At 44.9% G+C, this 20,003-nt stretch overlaps 1 protein-coding gene across 14 annotated transcripts in view; it reads left to right on the top strand.

Annotated features, from left to right (window-relative positions):
- ptprub (protein tyrosine phosphatase receptor type Ub) overlaps positions 1-20,003 on the top strand; it is a 1,307,170-nt gene that overhangs the window by 838,561 nt on the left and 448,606 nt on the right. The window lies entirely within an intron of this gene.

Raw genomic sequence — 20,003 nt, 5'->3', positions numbered from 1 at the left:
AGTCTTGTGTCTGGCATGCGAACAATGTCGCCTGCCCAGCAGAGCTGATCAAGTGTGGTCAGTGCTGCAATGCTGGGGATGTTGGCCTGGTCAAGGACGCTAACGTTGATGAGTCTGTCTTCCCAGGGGATTTGCAGGATCTTGTGGAGACATCATTGGTGGTATCTCTCCAGCGGCTTGAGGTGTCTACTGTACATGGTCCATGTTTCTGAGTCATACAGGAGGGCTGGTATTACTACAGCCCTGTAGACCATGAGCTTGGTGGCAGATTTGAGGGCCTGATCTTTGAACACTCTTTTTCTCAGGTGGCCGAAGGCCATGTATAAGGGCTGGTGCTGTTCCCTGCATTTTTCCTGCAGTTGTTACGCTGTAAAAATCATGTCTTTTGTGCGCCGTAGGTGATGAAATCCGCACTGTGACTCCGGGAGGAGCTTCTCAGCCACAGGGAGACGACAGTTGAGGAGGACTCTAGCGACGACTTTCCCAGTGGCTGATAACAGGGCGATTCCTCTGTAGTTGCCGCAGTCGGACTTGTCCCCTTTTTTAAAGATGGTCACGATCACTGCATCTCTGAGATCTCCCGACATGCTCTCCTCCCTCCAGATGAGAGTGTTGAGGTCATGCATTCGGCCAACAGTGCCTCTCTGCCATAATTCAGTGCCTCAGTAAGGATTCCATCCGCTCCTGTAGCCTTGTTATTCTTAAGCTGTTCACATGTTCTATCTCCCTGGTAAATACCAAAGTGAAATAATAACTTGTCAGATTTAGGTGAATTTATTATGGGGAACAAAGAAATGGCAGACCAGTTGAACAAATACTTTGGTTCTGTCTTCACGAAGGAAGACACAAATAACCTTCCGGAAATACTAGAGGACCGAGGGTCTAGCGAGAAGGAGGAACTGAAGGAAATTCTTATTAGGCGGGAAATTGTGTTAGGGAAATTGATGGGATTGAAGGCTGATAAATCACCGGGGCCTGATAGTCTGCATCCCAGAGTACTTAAAGAAGTGGCCTAGAAATAGTGGATGCATTGGTGATCATTTCCCAACAGTCTATCGACTCTGGATCAGTTCCTATGGACTGGAGGGTAGCTAATGTAACACCACTTTTTAAAAAAGGAGGGAGAGAGAAAACAGGTAATTATGGACCGGTTAGCCTGACATCAGTATTGGGGAAAATGTTGGAATCAATTATTAAAGATAAAATAGCAGTGCATTTGGAAAGCAGTGACAGGATCTGTCCAAGTCAGCATGGATTTATGAAAGGGAAATCATGCTTGACAAATCATCTGAAATTTTGTGAGGATGTAACTAGTAGAGTTGACAAGGGAGAACCAGTGGATGTGATGTATTTGGACTTTCAAAAGGCTTTTGACAAGGTCCCACACTAGAGATTGGTGTGCAAAATTAAAGCACATGGTATTGGGGGTAATGTACTGATGTGGATAGAGAACTGGTTGGCAGACAGGAAGCAGAGAGTCGGGATATAGGGGTCTTGTTCAGAATGGCAGGCAGTGACTAGTGGGGTGCCGGAGGGCTCAGTGCTGGGTTCCCAGCTATTTACAATATATATATTAATGATTTGGATGAAGGAATTGAGTGTAATATCTCCAAGTTTACAGATGACACTAAGCTGGGTGGCAGTGTGAGCTGTGAGGAGGACGCTAAGAGGCTGCAGGGTGACTTGGACAAGTTAGGTGAGTGGGCAAATGCATAGCAGATGCAGTATAATGTGGATAAATGTGAGGTTATCTACTTTGGTGGCAAAAACACAAAGGCAGAATATTATCTGAATGGCGGCAGATTAGGAAAAGGGGAGGTGCAACGAGACCTGGGTGTCATGGTACATCAGTCATTGAAAGTTGGCATGTAGTTACAGCAGGCGGTGAAGAAGGCAAATGGTATGTTGGCCTTCATAGCTTGGGGATTTGAGTATAGGAGCAGGGAGGTCTTACTGCGGTTGTATAGGGCCTTGGTGAGGCCTCACCTGGAATATTGTGTTCAGTTTTGGTCTCCTAATCTGAGGAAGGACATTCTTGCTATTGAGGGAGTGCAGCAAAGGTTCACCAGACTGATTCCCGGGATGGCAGGACTGACGTATAAGGAGAGACTGGATCGACTGGGTCTGTATTCACTGGAATTTAGAAGGATGAGAGGGGATCTCATAGAAGCATATAAAATTCTGACGGGACAAGACAGGTTAGATGCAGGAAGAATGTTCTCGACGTTGGGGAAGTCCAGAACCAGAGGACACAGTCTAAGGATAAGGGGTAAGCCATTTAGGACTGAGATGAGGAGAAACTTCTTCACTGAGTTGTTAACCTGTGGAATTCCCTACCGCAGAGCTTTGTTGATGCCAGTGCATTGGATATATTCAAGAGGGAGTTAGATATGGCCCTTACGACTAAAGGGATCGAGGGGTATGGAGAGAAAGCAGGAAAGGGGTACTGAAATTAATGATCAGCCATGATCTTATTGAATGGTGGTGCAGGCTTGAAGGGCCGAATGACCTAATCCTGCATGTATTTTCTATGTTTCTATGTTAATATTTCTGCCATCTCCCTGGCGTTTTCTGTGGTATTGTCCTGTCTATCCCTTAATGGCCCGATTCCCATCCCAACCTTCCTTTTTTTATTGATGTGCCTGTACAATATTTTATTATTTTGTTTTATGTTCCTTAATTATTTAGTTTCATAGTTCCTCTTTGCCTTCTTAATTGTTTATTTGACTTCTCTCCTAATCCCTTCGTATTCTCTCTTATCATGCACTCTTCTGCTGTCTATGTACTTAAAGAATGCCTCTTTACTTACCTTCAATTGTTCCCTTGTGTCTTTAGTCATCCATGGAGTCTCATGAGTGTTTAGTTTGTTCTTTCCTTTAAGCGGAATATATTTTTCCTGCACTCTGTTCAACACCGTTTTAAGGAGCCGAAATGGCATTCCTACCGATTTTTAGGTGCTCCATCCGCCTCAATGTATGGGACAGACATTCTGGCGATTTTCAGCTCTTTGGTTTATATTTCTGGTCGGAGCGATGTTGGGGTCGGGAGAGGGGCGGAAGCGCAGTCTGGTCGGAGTCGCCACCACCAGCGGGGCAGAAGTGAGAGCGGCTCAGATTGGCTGACACTCCAAGTTATCAACGCCGCGCTTCAGTTAAAGGGGAGGGCCGCTGCGAACTCTGTAGCCACTTTAGTGGCAAACACTGGGCCACCAGGGAGGGTTTCGGCTGGGCCAGCAACCTGGCACCGAAAAGAGGGGGTGCCAGGCTGCCTTTTGGTGGCTCGGCTGAACCCGCGGAGATAATTGTAAGCCCGACCTGGCAGTCAGCTGACAAAAAATAAAATGGACCGCCGGTAGTGTGATCTCCCCTTTAAGGGCGGCCGTGCCGCCCATCCACAAAGGGTACTGACAGAAAAAGCTGGCGGAAGCGCCGCTCTTGCGAGGCAATTCCGCATGGGGCAATTTCCGAAAGGTAGTCGCTGCCAGTCGGTAAGGTGTCAGTACATGATCGATGCGGCGGGAAAACAGTCTGCGTGGTCCCATACACCGCTCCAAAACTAAAGGAGGGCAATATACAAAATGGCGGCCTCTCCGCGCCGACCGAGTGGTGATTCTTCACCGACCCATGGCTGCATCTTTGAGGTGATCACGGTCCTTATAGAAAGGGGCAATTTCGGCCCCTAGATGTTTCCCATTGTTCTACATCGTTGTTTGCCAATATTGTTGACTATTTTATCTTTCCAAGTTCTATTCTCAGCCCCTCAAAATCAGCTTTTCTTCCATCTATTAACCTTGCTTTCATCATATTTATGTCCTTCTCTATTTTCATCTTAAAGCGTATTATATTATGGTCACTATTGCCCAGATGTTCCCCTACTTTTACTTCTCTTATCATCTCTGATTATTCCCCATTACTAGATCCAATAGTGTATCCTCCCTTGTTGGGCATTTTACATATTGGGTTAGAAAGGAGTCCAGTATACATTGTAGGAACTCCTTTCCCTTATCCCCTTTACCTACCTCTTCGGTCCAATTAATATTGGGATAGTTGATATCCCCCATGATTATTATTCTGTGTTTTTAATCATTTCCCTAATTTGTCTGCATATTTCTTCCTCCACCCTTCCACTATTCGGTGATCTGTAGACTACTTCGTTCAGTGTGATTGATGCTTTATTATCTTTTATCTCTTTCCATATGGATTCTATTTTTGTCTCGCTGATAGGTGCGGTTCTTTTTTCTACAGCTATTACGTTATCCCTACAGCTACTCCACCTCCCCTTTTCCCCTCTCTATCTTTTCTAAATATGTTATACTTTGCAATGTCTAATTCCCAGTCCTGATTTTAATGTAGCCATGTCTCAGTAATCTCTATTATGTCTGGTTCCTCCCAACACATGATTGCCTCCAGCTCCCCTGTTTCATTACGGACATTGTGCATTGCTGTACAGACAGTTTAACTCATTTTTAATAGGATTCCCCCTCTCTTTATGTTTCGCCATCTTTTTAGACTCCTGTTCTATAACTCTTATTTGCTCAGTTGCCGTCAATGTCCTCCCTCACTTTATTCTTTCCTATGTTCTCTTTTCCATACAGGAGATGTTGCTTCTCTGTCACATACCTTGAAATAAAACCCAGTGTCATACTAATTTGAATCTTCCAGTACAACTGTTACGTATGGAAGAACTCCACAAGACTGAGTATTGTGAACTAAAACTGATGTGACCTTAGTCTCTTTAATACAACTCCAGAGTGCCGAAGCAGCATGGCAGACAACCTTTTATACTCCCTTGCACGAGGTGTGCAGGTGACCCCTGGGCCTCCAACATTTGGCCCCTTTGGTGGCAAGTCTTACACAGTTACAATGTTTACATACATAACATCACTCCTCTTCGCGCCCCCCCCCCCCCCCCCAAAGTCTTTGATAGAAATTATTTACAAGTTGAGACAACCTGGGGCCCGACGCTCCTTGGTTGATCGTCTGAGTTCAATCTCTGGCATGGGTGAGTTGGTCGGACCATTGCTGCACTGGTCTGACAGGGCTGTTGGAATGGTGGGTTCATCTTCTTGATTGACAGCGAGGTCGATTGCTGGTTGGGTGTGTGTTGGTGGATTGATGATGGTGATGTCCACTTCAGGTTGTTCCTGGTTGTCGGTGAACCGCAGTTTGGTCTAATCCAAATGCTTTCTGCATTCAATAGTTTGACTATAAACACTTTATTCCCCTCCTTGGCCAAGACAGTGCCAGTGACCCATTGAGGACCATGACCATAATTAAGGACAAACACAGGGTCGTTAACATCAATGTCACGCGATACAGCTGCGCGATCGTGGTACATGTTTTGCCGGTGACGCCGGATTTCCACATGATCATTTAGATCCGGGTGGATCGGGAGAGCCTGGTTTTGAGTGCTCTGTTCATTAGCAATTCTGTAGGGGGAACCCCAGTGAGCGAGTGGGGTCGCGTCCGGTAGCTGAGCAGAACCCGAGATAAGCAGGTCTGCAAGGAGCCTTCTGTCATGCGTTTCAAGCTCTGCTTGATAGTTTGGACTGCCCGTTCCGCTTTACCTTTGGATGCGGGCTTCAACGGGGCAGACCTGACATGCTTGATGCCATTGGGGATCATAAACTCATTTAATTCCGAGCTGGTGAAACACGGTCCATTGTCACTGACAGGGACATCGGGCAAGCCATGGGTGGCGAACATAGCCCGGAGCCTTTCAATGGTGGCAGTGGATGTGCTGGATGACATGATTACGCATTCAATCCATTTAGAGTAAGCGTCCACTACAACTAAAAACATCTTTCCGAGAAAGGGGCCAGCAAAATCTACGTGGATCCTGGACCACGGTTTGGAGGGCCATGACCACAGACTCAATGGAGCCTCCCTTGGTGCATTGTTCAATGTGAGCACATGTCGCACTGGTGTACGCATGACTCTAAGTCCGAGTCAATGCCGGGCCACCAAACATGCGACCTGGCTATACCCTTCATCATGACTATGCCTGGGTAGGTATTGTGTAGGTCACGTATAAACGTTTGCCTGCTTTCTTTTGGCAAAACCACGCGATTCCCCCATAAGAGACAATTCGACTGGATGGACATTTCATCTTTGCGTCGGTGAAACGGCTTAATTTCATCTTACATTTCCCCAGGAATGGCCGACAAGCTCCCATTGAGGACGCAACTTTTTACTAGTGATAGCACAGGGTCCTGGCTGGTCCAGGTCCTGATCTGGCGAGCAGTGACGGGTGATCCCTCACTCTCAAACGCATCCATGACCAGAAGCAAGTCTGCGGGCTGTGCCATTTCCACCCCGGTAGTGGGCAATGGTAGCCGACTGAGGGCATCAGCACAGTTCTCCGTGCCTGGTCTGTGGCGGATAACATAGTCATAGGCGAACAATGTTAGTGCCCATCTTTCGATGCGGGACGAAGCATTGGTGTTTATATCTTTGCTTTCTGAAAACAGCGAAATAAGTGGTTTGGGGTCGGTTTCAAGCTCAAACCGGTCCAAGTAGGTATTGGTGCATTTTCTTAACCCCATATACACATGCTAATGCCTCTTTCTCAACCATACTGTAGGCTCTTTCAGCCTTAGACAGACTTCTAGACGTGTATGCAACCGGTTGAAGTTTGCCCGATACATTGGTTTGCTGTAACACACAGCCGACCCCATACGGAGATGCATCACAAGCTAGCACTAATCGTTTACACGGGTCATACAGTACAAGTACAAGTAACAAACAGCGACGTAAACTTGCTCAGCACTTGGGCGCATGAGGCATCATCCACTGAAGATAGTGCTTTGATGTCGTCCCAGTTCCATCGAATCTTTCCCAGCCAGCTTCTGCCGAATAGCGTTGGGCTATTACCTGGTACAATGCACAGTGATAAATCATTCACAGCTCCGTCGTACGATAACTTAACTGCCGCACTGCCAATGACTGGCATGAGCTCTTTGGTGTAGGTGTGCAGCTTTGTCTGAATCGGGCTCAGTTTGGGCCTTTGTGCCTTGTTGCCCCACAGTTTCTCAAAAGCCTTCTGGCTCATAATTGACTGACTCGCCCCCGTGTCCAAATCCATTGATACCAGAATACCGTTCAATTTGACTTTCAGCATGATAGGAGGGCTCTTGGTGGTGAAGGTGTGTACCCCATACACTTCTTCCTTGGGTTGAGTTGCCTCTCGTTTGTTCTGCGTGATCTGCGCCAGATCGATCATCCTCTGCTGACTCTGCCACGTGGTGAGTCGCAGCACTCTTGCACATTCGTTGGAGGTGCCTCGTTGTTTCACAGTCTTTGCACACGTAGTGCTTGGATCAACATTGATGGGCTCGATGATTACCCCTGCAGCGCCAACATGCTGCTAATGGATTTGTATTCACGCCCAATGGCGGACTCTGAATCATCCTAGGTCTTGCAGCCGCAGACGTGTAGGCCCTGCTATATGCAGTTCTGCCTGCTAGCGACTTTATTTTATGCACAGTACTTGCCGGTGAGCTTCAATGCTGGGAAGATATCTGTCTGGCATTATCGCTCATGGATATGAATGCCTGGGCTATCGTGATGGCCTTGCTCAGGTCAAGGGATTTGGCGGACAGCAGCTTGCGAAGAATGACCTCCTGGCCGATGCCAAGCACAAAAAAGTTCCTGCAGCATTTCCCCAAAAATCCAGCAAATTCGCAAGTTCCCGCAAGGCGTCTCAGGTCGGCGGCATAACTCGCCACGTCCTGGCCCTTGGAGCGGTGGTGCGTGTAGAAGCGATGCCTGGCCATTAAGACGCTCTCCTTCGGCTTGAGGTGGTTCCGAACTAGTGTACACAACTTTGTATATGTCTTTTCCGCTGGTTTCTCCAGTGCTAGCAGATTCTTGATGAGGCCGTATATTGTGGACCCACACACGGTGAGGAGAATCTCCCTGATCACTTTATCGTCCCCATCCAGCTCATTGGCCACGAAGTACTGGTCGAGATGCTCAACACAGGCTTCCCAATCATTACCGTCTACAAATCTCTCTAAAATACTAACGGCAGCCATGACCGCGTGAAAGTTTGTAATCTGTTACTCATCGCCAATTGTTAAGTATGGAAGAGCTCCACAAAACCGAGTGTTGTGAGCTAAAACTGATGTGATCTTAGTTTCTTGAATACAACTCGAGTGTCTAAGTAGCACGGCAGACAATCTTTTATACTCCCTTGCATGAGGTGTGCAGGTGCCCCTTGAGCCTCCAACAGTTGTGCCCTCTGGTGGCAAGTCTTACACAGTTACAATATTTACATACATAACAACAACAATAACAGTTCACATTATATAATTGAATCATATAACTATTTTCGGTTATCTACTGTGACACCCACTGCTGGGAAAAAAAAATATCTTGGAGAAGACAGACATAACTGACCCTACAGACTCCACTTATATATAACTGAGGCTGACAGGAGGGTGTTTCAAGGGTGTAACATATTTCAGAGGTTCAAATGACAATTGATCAAATGCTCAAGCTTCACTCACAGTTCAGGGGGGTCGTCTAATCCTCTCGAGGTGTTACGATCTTGTAACAGCCGCAGGCTGCCATGCATGATAAGTTCATACAACAGCTACTTCTGACACACTTCCTACAGAGATTGTGCACTCAGTGCTAGTGTGCTAGAGTGAACACACTTACAGCACAGACAGGTTTGTCTGTATTAATTTGTGACAATCGATGCTCGTTACCCATCTGTGATCTTGGCATCAGTGTATTGGAGCCTTGCAGACTCCTGGAATTATTCATGCATTCTCTTACATATTTAATGTGTCATGGTTATTAGCTGTTGCTCATTTTCTTCCCTCCTGCACTGTAGTTGCTAACTCACGCTAGGGTATATGATTCATTGGGTGCTGACAACTATCTCACCCAAGTGGCCATTATCCTCATGTGACTGTGTGCGTGTGTGTGTGTGTGTGTGTGTAACCCCCATGAGTGGTGTCAGGATATTCAACACGGGAACGCATTACAGACTCGCCCAATCCTGCCCTCACCCGACGCCCCACTTCTGTACACTTTGCAGCAGGGCTGCATGGATTGCCATCAGGAGCAGGAACTCTGGCTGATTTTAATCCTTCTTCCCTAGCGCAAGAACTCCACGACCACATGTAGCAGACTGACTGCTGTCCCAGCTCAGACAGCTAACTCAGAAGGTCATGGATTCAAGCCCCATTCCAGAAACTTGAGCACATAATCTAGGCTGGCACTTCAGTGCAGTACTGAGGGAGTGCTGTACTGTCGGAGATGCCATCTTTTGGATGAGATGCTTAACATAAGAGGGCCGAGTCCCCTTTTGCCATCTCAGGTGAATGTAAAAGATCCCAAGGAACTATTTTGAAGAAGAGCTGTGGAGTTCTCCCCATGTCCTGCCCAATATTTATCCCTCATTCAACACCACTAAAATGTTTAATCGTGAATCTTGTTGCTGTTTGTGGGACTTTCTGTGCGCATATTGGCTGCTGCATTTCTCTACATTACAACAGTGACTACACTTAAAAAATACATCATTGGCACTGAAGTACTTTGGGACATTCTGTGGTTGTCAAAGGCGCAATATAAATGCAAGTTATTTTTCTTGCAGTTCTAGCTTGATGAAACTTTATGGAGCAGTGAAGGTGGGTGGCGGATCGGGGAGGGGGAGGGGGAGGAGAAAGAGAAAACAATTGGCAATTAGGAGAAACGAGTTCTATTTTAATAAATTCACACATTAGAAACAGTGGTGAGGAGCGCAGGCTGAAGCTAATTAAATTGGATTACATAAAGGCTTCCAGACGTTGTAACATCCTGTGAGCCGATTGGAATCACACTGCCTGATACAGCATCTGAACATCCAAGTTGATAAAGGAATACGGGAATAAAAAAGCAATTGAGAATTTTAATAAATCAGAGGTCCTTCATCATGATAGCATTACTGACATTGCATTGCTCTCCTTGTAGAGCTAACATGCACTGCCATGTTTGTATATTCTTTGTATGTAAGTTACAAAATATTTATTGTGTGTTTACTAATTCAGAAGATAAAATTGGTTCAGCTTCTGGATTTTTAATGCTCTAACTGGTTTGTTTTAGGTCCTGGATATGCTGCTAAGTGATGGTGAAATGATGTGGGCGTCACTGGCATTTAATGCCCATCCCTAGTTGCCCAGAGAAGGTGGTGGTGGGCCGCCTTTTTTGAACTGTTAAGTGGTTTTATATAACTGAGAAGTTTGCTAGGTCACTTCAGAGGGTAGTATAGAGTCAACCGCACTGGTGTGGGACTGGAATCAAGCATAGGCCAGACTGGGTAAAGACGGCAGGTTTCCTTGAAAAAAGAAGACCAGTTGGGTTTTTACAACATGGTCACTTTTACTGACCAGCCTTTTATTTCGAGACTGAAGTCAAATGTTCAGACTTCCATGGTGGGATTTGAGCTCACATTCCCTGCATTATTAGTCCAGGCCTCTAGATTACTCATCATCATAGACAGTACCTCGGAATCGAGGAAGACTTGCTTCCACTCTTAATGCGTTCTTAGGTGGCTGTACAGTCTAATACGAGAACCACAGTCTCTGTCACAGGTGGGACAGATAGTCGTCGAGGTAAGGGGTGGGTGGGACTGGTTTGCCGCACGCTCTTTCTGCATGCTCTTGGCGACGAAAGTCGAGGCGTTCAGTGCCCTCCCGGATGCATTTCCTCCACTTAGGGCGGTCTTTGGCCAGGGACTCCCAGCTGTCAGTGGGGATGTTGCACTTTATCAGGGAGGCTTTGAGGGTGTCCTTGTAATGTTTTCGCTGCCCACCTTTGGCTCGTTTGCCGTGAAGGAGTTCCGAATAGAGCGCATGCTTTGGAACTCTCGTGTCTGGCATGCAAACTATGTGGCCTGCCCAGCGGAGCTGATCAAGTGTGGTCAGTGCTTTAATGCTGGGGATATTGGCCTGGTCGAGGACGCTAACTTTGATGCGTCTGTCCTCCCAGGGGATTTGTAGGATTTTGCGAAGACATCGTTGGTGGTATTTCTCCAGCGACTTGAGGTGTCTACTGTACATGGTCCATGTTTCTGAGCCATACAGAAGGGCTGGTATTACTACAGCCCTGTAGACCATGAGTTTGGTGGCAGTTTCTCTTTGAAGACAGGCCCTCAAGACTGCCCCCAAGCTCATCTAGATTACTCGTAGAGTAACGTAACTACTACACTTCCTTACCATACTAAAGGCCGAAATCAGCCAAAGTACACAAAGGTCTTTATTGCCCCATACAATTCAGTGGAGAAAAATTTGTAGTGCAGCAATATTTTTGTCTACTCAGCAAACCAGGGATTCCCTTCATATAATTATAAGAATGAAATAGCGATCAGCTTAACTTCGTTTTGAACACTGCTTTTGATATCCTGCCAAAATTCATTTCAGCCCTGCTGTGCTTTTCACGCTTTGTCGGTTTTGACTGATTGCTGAGCATTGATGTTCTTGGGGTGAGGATCAGAAAGTAACAATGGAATCCTTTTCCAGTCCAGTACCAAAACAAGAGCTGCCTTCTGCTCAACAACCCATCCTTATATTTGTAGCAAAAAAATAATTTGTTTCACTTCAGCAATGAAGCGTGATCTCAACAGCAACATCTCACGCAAGGGCTGAGTGATGGGCAGCTCCCTCACATACTGAGAATGTTGGAAGTACTGTCAGATTTGTGAAATTGATTGTCTTACATGCAAAAGTGGTAGTCTGGAGTAAATTATAATACTTTGCCAGTCAATTAGGACTTTTGTGAATTAAAATCACAGTGTGTCCACACCGTAGTCTTAGCCAAGTTCTAGCCATTTGCAGTTTAAGAACCTGCTGCTTGTCAGTTTTCTCTGTGTGTCTCTTTTTGTTTGAATGCTTTTTTCTGGCTCCAGCTGAGAGTGCAGCTTGAATGGAATGCCTCCTGGATAATTTTTTTCTGGAAGGATGTCTAGGCCTTCAAGAGGGTGCAAGGGAGATTTACTAGAATAGTACCAGGGTTGAAAGCCTCCAGTTACGTAGCAAGACTGGAGAAACTGGGATTCATCTCCTTAGAACAGAGAAGGTTAAGAAGAGATTTGATAGAGGTGTTCAAAATCATGAAAGGTTTTATAGAGTAAATAAGGAGAAACTGTGTTTGAAGTGGCAGAAGGGTTGGTAACCAAAGGACACAGATTTAAGGTAATTGGCAAAAGAAGCAAAGGTGACATGAGGAAAATATTTTTTATGCCGCGAGTTGTTATGATCTGGAATGCACTAGCTGAAAGAATGGTGGAAGCAGATTCAATAATAACTTTCAAAAGGGAATTGGATTAATACTTGAAGGGGAAAATTTGGCAGGGCTATGAGGAACGAACAGAGGAGTGGAACTAATTGTAAAGCACTTTCAAAGACACAATGGCCTCCTGTGCTGTATCATTCTATGCTTCTCTGAGGGAGATGCTGGCAAGGCCACATTTATCACCCATCCCTACTTGCCCAGGGAAGGTGGTTGGCTTTTTTCTTGAAACTCTTCAATTCTCATGGAGACCGTGTGCCCACAATGGTGTTAAGTAACAATAAGTATGTGCAGTAAACCAAAATTAAATCAGGGTTTTCCTGCCTTTCTCCTCACTTGACTTTCCCCCTCCTCCATTCAATTTCCTTCCTACTCTCCTAAAAGTACTAACTCGTGTTTAAGGTATGGTTCCATCAGTGCCTGGCATTCATAGTTAACTTGCACCAGTGGCATTCTTCATGTGTGAGCCAAGGAAATGAGTGTTGACATGCTATTCAACTCTAGAGGCATCACCACTGCTTCTCCTGACCTGACCCAATATCTACACACCGATTTATTCCAGCTGTTTAGTGACTCAGAGCCCTTAAGAACTGAGCCATGGGGGCTGCCAAAATAAAAAGAAAAAAATATTTCTGTAAAAGCAATGAATGTTTGAAGAGATTAGAACTGTTGCAGATTTCTTGGCATCAAAGTTGAGTTGACATCCCAAAACAAAGCAGAAATGTATCTGAGTTGGATCAATTCAGACCTATTTTGATGATTCTAAACAATCCAGCGTTGTTTAATAGAAGCTGTATTGTAGTCTAAAAGAAATCAATGAATTCTTTTGTGCTGATCAACGTGAAGGATGCTATTCTTGGGAAATTGAGACTTTTGCTGATTACAGCATCAAGTATTCCTAGCCTGGTACAGCAGCATCAGATACAGATGAAAAATCACTTTCCTCTGTCCAACAATAACATAGAATTTTATAGCACAGAACCAGGCCATTCACCCAACAGGTCAATGCCGGAGTTTATGCTCCACACTAGCCTCCTCCCACCTTATTCCATCTAACACTATCAACATATCCTATTTCTTTCTCCCTGCTGTACTTATCTAGCTTCCCCTTAAATGCATTTATGGTGTCTGCCTCAATCACTCCATGTAACGAGTTTCACATTCTCACCACTCTGAGTAAAGATGTTTCTCCTGAATTCTTTATTGCATTTATCAGTGACTAGCTTATATTTATGGCCCCTAGTTTTGGACTCCCCCACAAGTGGAAATATCTTCTCGACATCTACCCTATTGAACCACTTCATAATTTTAAAAACCTCCATCAGGTCACCCACTACTGCATCAGTGTGATAGTTCCATCTTCTACACAGGGACCTGCAACACCTGCGAGTGAGATTGCTCATCTAGAGCAGTCTTGTGTTGTGGCCCATGCTCACTTGGAACAGGGTTGAGACGGCCCAAATCTCAAAGTCAATAGACAGAGATGACTTTACTCCATTGATGTGGGCTGGATTCAAAATCTGGCCCCAGATGATGAAGGCCAGTGGACTAATCCAATGTACCATAGAATCCTAAATACTATTCAACTCACCAATGGTCTGTTTTTAATGTCCCCACTCCGCCGCCCCCCCCCCCCCACCCCATGAGCTGTATTAATCTGCATTGCCACATAAAGTAAAATGTTCCACAGACTAGTTGATATCTTCCAGTCATATTTCATGCCTGACTATGACTAGTAAGAGGCTCTTTGTGTGGACTGTCTTCTATGCTGTGATCACCTTATTCTGCTTTAGTGACATCCTTTTACATGCCTCTTTGTGACTGAAGATGGAGATAAGAGGAAGGGGGTGTACGTGTAAAGTGAGAACATAGAACAAATTTTAGAAACATAGATAATGATTGAAATGCCAGTTTATTCAGATTAACTATTAATAAAGGATGGGATCAGTGCATTAGTGAGAAACAATATTGGCTCAGAGGATCAAGATGTTGAATCAGTTTGGGTGGAGATAAGGAATAATAAAGGGAAAAAGTCACTGGTGGGCGTAGTCTATAAGGCCTCCTCAGAGTAGCTACACTGCTGGATGGAGTATAAATCAAGAAATAATGGAGACTTGTAATAAAGGAACGGCAATAATCATGGGTGATTTTAAGCTTCATATTGATTGGACAAGGCAAATTGGCCAGGGTAGCCTTGAGGAGGAGTTCATAGAGTGTATCCGAGATAGTTTCCTTGAACAGTACGTTGCGGAACCAACCAGAGTGATATGCTCCTCCTGTACCATGTGGGAACTCAGGGACACTTCCGGTGTCCCTGACGACAACGTATGCAGGAAGTGTATCCACCTCCAGCTCCTGACGGTCCGCATTGCGGAATTGGAGCTGAGGGTGGATTTACTCTGGAGCATCCACGATGCTGAGAATGACATGAGTAGCACGTGTAGCGAGTTGGTCTTACCGCAGGTGAAGGGTCCACAGCCAGTTAGGGAATGGAAGACCAGCAGGAAAAGCAGTGCAAGGAAGGTAGTGCAGGGGTCCCCTGCGGTCATCCCCCTGCAAAACAGATACACCGTTTTGAGTACTGTTGAGGGGGATGACTCATCAGGGGAGGGCAGCAGCAGCCAAGTTCATGGCACCGTGGCTGGCTCTGCTGCACAGGAGGGCAGGAAAAAGAGTGGGAGAGCGATAGTGATAGGGGATTCGATTGTAAGGGGAATAGATAGGCATTTCTGCGGCCGCAACCGAGACTCCAGGATGGTATGTTGCCTCCCTGGTGCAAGGGTCAAGGATGTCTCGGAGCGGGTGCAGGACATTCTGAAAAGGGAGGGTGAACAGCCAGTTGTCGTGGTGCACATTGGTACCAACGATATAGGTAAAAAAAGGGATGAGGTCCTACGAGATGAATTTAAGGAGCTAGGAGTTAAATTAAAACGTAGGACCTCAAAAGTAGTAATCTCGGGATTGCTACCAGTGCCACGTGCTAGTCAGACTAGGAATTGTAGGATAGCTCAGATGAATACGTGGCTTGAGCAGTGATGCAGCAGGGGGGGATTCAAATTCCTGAGGCATTGGAACCGGTTCTGGGGGAGGTGGGACCAGTACAAATTGGACGGTCTGCACCTAGGCAGGACCGGAACCAATGTCCTAGGGGGAGTGTTTGCTAGTGCTGTTTGGGAGGAGTTAAACTAATATGGCAGGGGGATGGGAACCAATGCAGGGAGACAGAGGGAAACAAAAAGGAGACAAAATCAAAAGACAGAAAGGAGATAAGTAAAAGTGGAGGGCAGAGAAACCCAAGGCAAAAAACAAAAAAGGCCACTGTACAGCAGAATTCTAAAGGGTCAAAGTGTAATAAAAAGGCAAGCATGAAAGCTCGGTGCCTCAATGCAAGGAGTATTCGGAACATAGGAGAGGGCTCTGAGCTAGTTAGAATGGATGAGAGTTCAGATGAACAGGATCCCAAGAAAGAATGCAAAAGGCAGGAGGCAACAGAGCAGAGTAGCACTGGGGTAAGTGTAAACCACAAGGTGATAGGAAGAGACAATATGTATGAATATAAAGGGGCTGCAGGAGGGGTCAAAACTAAAAATCATGGTTTAAAAACTAGTATGAAAACACTACCTAAACGTACGCAGCATTCGAAATAAAGTAAATGAGTTGACGGCACAAATCATTACAAATGGGTATGATTTGGTGGCCATTACAGAAACGTGGTTGCAGGTAGATCAAGACTGCGAATTAAACATACAGGGGTATCTGACAATTCGGAAAGATAGACAAGAAGGGAAAGGAGGTGGGGTAGCTCTGTTAATAAAGGAAGATATCAGGGCAGTTGTGAGAGATGATATTGGCTCTAATGAACAAAATGTTGAATCATTGTGGGTGGAGATTAGAGATAGTAAGGGGAAAAAGTCACTGGTGGGCATAGTTTATAGGTCTCCAAATAATAACTTCATGGTGGGGTGGGCAATAATCAAGGGAATAATGGAGGCATGTGAAAAAGGAACGGCAGTAATCATGGGGGATTTTAACCTACATATCGATTGGTCAAATCAAATCGCACGGGGTAGCCTTGAGGAGGAATTCATAGAATGCATACGGGATTGTTTCTTAGAACAGTATGTTACAGAACCTACAAGGGAACAAGCTATCTTAGATCTGGTCCTGTGTAATGAGACAGGAAAAATAAACGATCTCCTAGTAAAAGATTCTCTCAGAATGAGTGATCAAGTATGGTTGAATTTGTAATACAGATTGAGGGTGAGGAAGTTGTGTCTCAAACGAACGTACTATGCTTAAATAAAGGGGACTACAGTGGGATGAGAGCAGAGTTGGCTAAAGTAGACTGGGAACACAGACTAAACGGTGGCACAATTGAGGAACAGTGGAGGACTTTTAAGGAACTCTTTCATAGTGCTCAACAAAAATATATTCCAGTGAAAAAGAAGGGTGGTAAGAGAAGGGATAACCAGCTGTGGAGAACCAAGGAAATAAAGGAGAGTATCAAATTAAAAACCAATGCGTATAAGGTGGCCAAGGTTAGTGGGAAACTAGAAGATTGGGATAATTTTAAACAACAGCAAAGAATGATTAAGAAAGCAATAAAGAAAGGAAAGATAGATTACGAAAGTAAACTTGCGCAAAACATAAAAACAGATAGTAAAAGCTTTTATCGATATATAAAACGGAAAAGAGTGACTAAAGTAAATGTTGGTCCCTTAGAAGATGAGAAGGGGGATTTAATAATGGGAAATGTGGAAATGGCTGAGACCTTAAACAATTATTTTGCTTCGGTCTTCACAGTGGAAGACACATAAACCATGGCAAAAATTGCTGGTCACGGGAATGTGGGAAGGGAGGACCTTGAGATAATCACTATCATTAAGGGGGTAGTGCTGGACAGGCTAATGGGACTCAAGGTAGACAAGTCCCCTGGTCCTGATGAAATGCATCCCAGGGTATTAAAAGAGATGGCGGAAGTTATAGCAGATGCATTCGTTATAATCTACCAAAATTCTCTGGACTCTGGGGAGGTACCAGCGGATTGGAAAGCAGCTAATGTAACGCCTATTTCAAAAAGGGGGCAGACAAAAGGCAGGTAACTATAGGCCGGTTAGTTTAACATCTATAGTGGGGAAAATGCTTCAAGCTATTATTAAGGAAGCAATAGCGGGACATCTAGATAGGAATAGTGCAATCAAGCAGACGCAACATGGATTCATGAAGGGGAAATCATGTTTAACTAATTTACTGGAATTCTTTGAGGATATAACGAGCATGGTGGATAGAGGTGTACCGATGGATGTGGTGAATTTAGATTTCCAAAAGGCATTCGATAAGGTGCCACACAAAAGGTTACTGCAGAAGATAAAGCAACGCGGAGTCAGAGGAAATGTATTAGCATGGATAGAGAATTGGCTGGCTAACAGAAAGCAGAGAGTCGGGATAAATGGGTCCTTTTCGGGTTGGAAATTGGTGGTGAGTGGTGTGCCACAAGGATCGGTGCTTGGACCACAACTGTTTACAATGTACATAGATGACCTGGAAGAGGGGACAGAGTATAGTGTAACAAAATTTGCAGATGACACAAAAATTAGTGGGAAAGCGGGTTGTGTAGAGGACACAGAGAGGCTGCAAAGAGATTTAGATAGGTTAAGCAAATGGGCTAAGGTTTGGCAGATGGAATACAATGTCGGAAAGTGTGAGGTCACCCACCTTGGGGAAAAAAAACAAAAAAAGGGAATACTATTTGAATGGGGAGAAATTACAACATGCTGCGGTGCAGAGGGACCTGGGGGTCCTTGTGCATGAATCCCAAAAAGTTAGTTTGCAGGTGCAGCAGTTAATCAGGAAGGAATGGAATGTTGGCCTTCATTGCGAGAGGGATGGAGTACAAAAGCAGGGAGATCCTGCTGCAACTGTATAAGGTATTGGTGAGGCCGCACCTGGAGTACTGCGTGCAGTTTTGGTCATCTTACTTAAGGAAGGATATACTAGCTTTGGAGGGGGTACAGAGACGATTCACTAGGCTGATTCCGGAGATGAGGGGGTTACCTTATGATGATAGATTGAGTAGACTGGGTCTTTACTCGTTGGAGTTCAGAAGGATGAGGGGTGATCTTATTGAAACATAAGATAATGAGGGGGCTCGACAAGGTGGATGCAGAGAGGATATTTCCACTCATAGGGGAAACTAAAACTAGGGGACATAGTCTTAGAATAAGGGTCCGCCCATTTAAAACAGAGATGAGGAGAAATTTCTTCTCTGATGGTTGTAAATCTATGGAATTCCCTGACCCAGAGAGCTGTGAAGGCTGGGTCATTGAATATATTTAAGGTGGAAATAGACAGATTTTTGAGCGATAAGGGTGTAAAGGGTTATGGGGAGTGGTCAGGGAACTGGAGCTGAGTCCATGATCAGATCAGCCATGATCTTATTAAATGGCGGAGCAGGCTTGAGGGGCCAAATGGCCTATTCCTGCTCCTATTTCTTATGTTCTAACTAGCAGATCCAGTTATACATTCGTGCTGCTGTAGCAACATTATTGTATAATGGAAAAGGGGAAAATCTGGGCAGTTCACACAACAGAGGGTAAAAAGGCTGGATCCACTTCAACATATTTATTTGAGAAATATTTTATACAGAAACCGGAGAAGGTGATTCAGTCCATCGAGCCTGCTCTCTCATTTTATTAATGTTAGCAGCTCTTTATCTTTTTAATCGCAATTTCTTGTCATTTCTTCAGCTCCCTTCCGATACTTCACTTCGCTTTCCAAGTAATTACCTATCTCCCTTAGAAAAATCTAAATTGATTCTACATCTTAGTCATTTTCAGGTAGTACATTCCACATTCTCACGACTTTCTTTCTGGATTTTCTTTTATCTATGCCCCCCTTGCTACTCGAGGGAAGAATCATTTCCAATCTACCCTGTTAATCCCCTTCAATATTTAAACATCTTAATTAGACCATCTCTGAACCTCCTCATCTCTAGGGAATATAACCCAAGTTTATCTGTTTTCCTATTAAAGTTAAGCATTGTTATTATGGTGAATCGTTGCTGGACCTCCAAGGTCATTTCATTCTTCCTGAGATAGAGTGGCTAAAACTGAACACGATATTCTAAATGAGTTCTGAACAGCACACATTAATTGCATTATAGAAACATAGAAACATAGATAATAGGTGCAGGAGTAGGCCATTCGGCCCTTCAAGCCTGCACCACCATTCAATAAGATTATTGCTGATCATTCACCTCAGTACCCCTTTCCCGCTTTCTCTCAATACCCCTTTATCCCTTTAGCCGTAAGGGCCATATCTAACTCCCGCTTGAATATATCCAATGAACTGGCATCAACAACTCTCTGCGGTAGGGAATTCCACAGGTTAACAACTCTCTGAGTGAAGAAGTTTCTCCTCATCTCAGTCCTAAATGGCTTACCCCTTATCCTTAGATTATGTCCCCTGGTTCTGGACTTCCCCAACATCGGGAACATTCTTTCTGCATCTAACCTGTCCAGTCCTGTCAATTTTATATGTTTCTGAGATCCGCTCTCATCCTTCTAAACTCCAGTGAATACAGGCCCAGTCGATCCAGTCTCTTCTAATATGTCAGTCCAGCCATCCCGGGAATTAGTCTGGTGAACCTTCGCTGCACTCCCTCAATAGCAAAAACATCCTTCCTCAGATTACCAGATCAAAACTGAACACAATATTCCAGGTGAG

This window comes from Pristiophorus japonicus, chromosome 14, assembly GCF_044704955.1.
Source record: "Pristiophorus japonicus isolate sPriJap1 chromosome 14, sPriJap1.hap1, whole genome shotgun sequence".
In the NCBI taxonomy this organism is placed as follows: Eukaryota; Metazoa; Chordata; class Chondrichthyes; family Pristiophoridae; genus Pristiophorus; species Pristiophorus japonicus.
Note: the sequence above shows the minus strand (reverse complement) of the source record. Positions and strands in the feature narration are given on the sequence as shown.